Genomic DNA, 4,042 nt, shown 5'->3' on the forward strand with positions numbered 1-4,042 from the left:
AGACTCATCTTTGTATGTTATGTATATATAACATATATGTGCGTGTTATATATATAACATACATAACAACCTTCGACAAAATAAATACTTACTTTGGTCTCTTAGTTATACTGATTTTCTGTTTATTTAACTCTGTGTTTGCTTTTAGAATCTTTTCTTTGAAACTATTTAAAGTTTCTTATTTACCTATATTTCCAGGAATCTTCACGTCTCATTCTCTAAGTTCAATGAAGTATTGGGCATGGGTGGAGGGAAGGGGAGAGAAATAAAAAAGTAAACATTAATCTGTTTTTAAATGTTGCTCTTCGAAGGACCAATAAAGATCCTTAGTGGCATTGTTCAGTAAATATTGACAGCTAAAAGCAAGGTGGAAGGTTCAAACCCATCAGCTGCTCTGCAAAAGACAGATGAGACCATTAGCTCCTCTAAAGATTTACAAAGGCTCAGAAATCTTGCCCCCCCACCACAATCATGACCCCAATTCTGCCTTACAAATCCGGCTAGACTCGAGCATATACACTGGTACAGATAAGAGCTGGAAACACAGGGAATCCAGAAGAGATAAAGCCCTCAGGACCAATAATGAGAGTAGTAATTCCATGTGGGGATGGTGAAGGTGGGTGGAGAAAGGGGAAACCAATCACAGTAATCTACATATAACCCCCTCCCAGGGGCACAACCAAAAGAAAAATGGGTGAAGAGAAACAGTGGTCAGTGTAAGACATGAACAAAAATAATAATAATTTATAAATTATCAAGAGCTCATGAGGGAGGGTGGGGGAGGGGAGGGAAATGAGCTGATACCAAGGGCTAAAGTAGAAGCAAGCGTTTTGAAAAAGATGATGGCAACATAGGTAAAAGTGTGCTTGACACAATGGATGGATGGATGGATTCTGATAAGAGCTGTACGAGCCCAACTAAAATGATTTTTTTTTTTTTAATCCTGAGGGTTGATATGAGTTAGAATCAACGTGACAGCACTGGGTTTGCTTTGCTGTTTATCCTTTTTGGTTACTTCCTGTTAATGAGCCTTGGTGGCACTGCAGGATAAGTATTGAGCTGCTAACCACAAGATCAAACCCAACACCCAGTGCAAGGAAGAAAGATGAGGCTGTTTGCTCCCATAAAGATGTATAGGCTCAGAAACCCTACATAAGGTCACTGATTTGATGGTTGTGGATTTGCCCATCATTCAGCCTAACTCCCTCATTATGATGAAGAAATTTAGATCCATGAACTAGTTGCCTAAGAAACTTTAACTGTTGTTTTCCTGACTGTCCAACTAGCGCTCTTCCTAAACCAATTATATTGTTATATTCCTAACTGCTACCTGAAGTATTGGTTTGGAATAGAGAATAAATTATATGAAGGAAAAATGAATCACAGCCTTCTTGGTTTATCTTATTATTGATCACCAATATGTTTCATTAATTCATTGAGTGTTTGAGTAAACCAGCCTCTAACTACCACAAGGTCCATAGACGCAATTGTATGGCGATAATATATAAAGATTATAATTAAGTCATAGAAGATGGTAGAGATAGGAGAAAGGATAAAATAAAGGAGTCAGACACATTTCATAGTAGCATGCTCACCTTAGCCCTTCTTGGTGGTCCACGTGGAGGTAGGAGAAGAGAGAGAGTCTTTACTGTCTTGGGACATTTATAAGTAGCCCTAAGACATGCATATGAAGCAGTTACATATGTCACAGATGGGTGATAATCACAGTAAAGTCCCTGAGCTCACAGGTGAGGAAACCTAATACCTGCATTGGGGACAGGCACGAGGGGGGATGGGTGCCACGGGGGGGGAGGAGATAAGAATATCTGCTTCTATCTGTAGGGAGACAGAATCAACCATGTGCTCACTTTAAGGCAGCACAGCTGTTAGGGAAGATTCTGTGGGAATGATATTTAAAGGAGGATCATGTGCTTGGACTTTATCTCTAACTTACAAAGTTTTGGCTTTCCTACAGTGGAATACGTGCTGTCCAGATTCCCCCTGTTTGAAATTAAGGAATATGGCCCTAGTCAGATTTCCTTCAGTGTTATCTCCCACAATTGAGAATAACTTTCATTGAACTAAGATTTTTTTTCCCCTCATAAAATCATTCTCTTGGGATCCCATCATGATTGAGCAATATTAGTTTTATAAAGGCTACTCCCCTCCACTTTTCAAAAAAAGATACATGTCCTCATTATTCTTTTTGTCCATGCATTGGCTCGTTCCCTAGATTATGCCCTACTTTCCCATGCAGTCCAACAGTCCACATATTCCAACCACCTGGAATATAATGCACATTTATGTCATGTCTTTGTTACTTTATTTCCTACAAATAGAGAAAATATAATTGTTCTAAGAGAAAATTTGTATCTCAATAGGTGCTTTATTAGATATTGAGGTAAGTCTTAAAACCACACACATGTGAACACACATACTGTTAAAGGGACGTAGACGAGGTATTGTGGTAGGAACACTGTGCAGGAAAAAATGTCATATTAAATTTTTTTCTTAAATGGGAGAAATGCAAAGAACTTCAGGCTTTAGGAGCGTAAAGTTTCCTGCCAGCAGTTGAAGCAATGTTACTCTACATTCTGTCTCATACATTATTTGAATTTAAATGTAAGCTGTATTTTGGAAAATAAATCTTAAAAGAAAAAATATATTTTCACATTATCATTATTTCAAATGAATCCTTGGTTAATAAAAACCAGTTTAGAATTGAATTGAAACTAACTTGCTAATGTCTATATTATACAATATAAACTTAATTTGCACTAATATGAAGTATTTTAAAATGTACAAGACAAGTAAAATGTGACAAAGAATTTACATAGGTTATGTCATGGGTTGAAAATAAAATTGTTACTTCTTCAAATACACACTTGTAAATGTCTATCGTTTCTGATATTGTTGAATAAGATAATTAGACACATAAAATTCTTACTTTTTATTTTATTTTTTGGGTGTCTACTATAGGACTGTATATTTATGTAGATTATTTTAGTTCCTTACAGCAACCATGCAATGTGAATATAATCAATTTATATATGAAGTATCAATCATAGATAGCTTAAATAATGTTCTAAGGATCAAAAACTTTGTAGATGACCGGGAATTTGATATCAATTTGCATAATTCTAAAGTCTATAATAGATTCTCATTATATTGTTATCACATATAAGTATCAGAGGTCTATAGAAATTTTCAGACATTTTGCTAAGTAGCATTTGCATTGCTCTAGCTGTATTTGTGTTATTAATAATAAATATTCACAGTTTTATTTGTAAGCGCATACTCCCAAGTATCAGTTCCATGAAGAAGAAACTGTTAATGTTTCATTTTTGTTTTTCTTTCCCCTCCTACAGCTGGTCTCAACTCCTTCACTTAACCTCTCACCCCTGGGAAAGCATTCTGCAAAGAGAACACGCTCTCTAAGTATTTATTTAGTAGATAAATTTAAACATCTGCCTAGAATTTCTTTCCTTAACATTCTTACCAAAGCTCTATACATTCACTTTTTACCCAGCATTGTGAAACATTGTTATTAAATTGCATAATTTCTCAATATATTTGACTTGTGTTATTTATGTCCACTGCTTGTCCAAATGATGACACTTGCCATTGTACTTGATTTTATATTTGTAATAAATACCTAACTACCCAATTTATCTGTGTAATTCTCTCACCAGTTCATAAAATAGAGCTGTACACTAATTTGAATATGAGCTCAGAGAAGTCCAAGGCAGGGTGGAAACACTGTTATTCATTACTACATGAGACTATGAACACCATTATAATTCAGTATATTAGAATACTAGTTTGTTTTAAGAGGAATATGACAAAAATATGTAGTTATTTATTATAAATGAATTAATTTATCAACAAATTAGTTTGAAAGTGTAACTTCAATAACTGTTAACTTTTTAAAACCAAAATATACTTAGAGAAGAATTATCTAGTTATAATAGTATAAAATGAGCTGTAATGCAATCAATTTGATACTTTAATATTTAAAGTTCTCAGAAAATTAGATAAAATG

At 34.6% G+C, this 4,042-nt stretch overlaps 1 long non-coding RNA gene across 1 annotated transcript in view; it reads left to right on the plus strand.

Annotated features, from left to right (window-relative positions):
- LOC123522596 overlaps positions 1 to 3,644 on the plus strand; it is a 7,858-nt gene extending 4,214 nt beyond the window's left edge. The window contains exon 5 of the long non-coding RNA XR_006680840.1: positions 3,369 to 3,644. This is a non-coding gene — a long non-coding RNA (uncharacterized LOC123522596). The remainder of the gene's footprint in view (positions 1 to 3,368) is intronic.
- The last annotated feature ends 398 nt before the right edge of the window (positions 3,645 to 4,042 follow it).

This window comes from Echinops telfairi, unplaced genomic scaffold, assembly GCF_000313985.2.
Source record: "Echinops telfairi isolate 266 unplaced genomic scaffold, ASM31398v2 ScPeMD7_7424;HRSCAF=8462, whole genome shotgun sequence".
Taxonomy (NCBI): domain Eukaryota; kingdom Metazoa; phylum Chordata; class Mammalia; order Afrosoricida; family Tenrecidae; genus Echinops; species Echinops telfairi.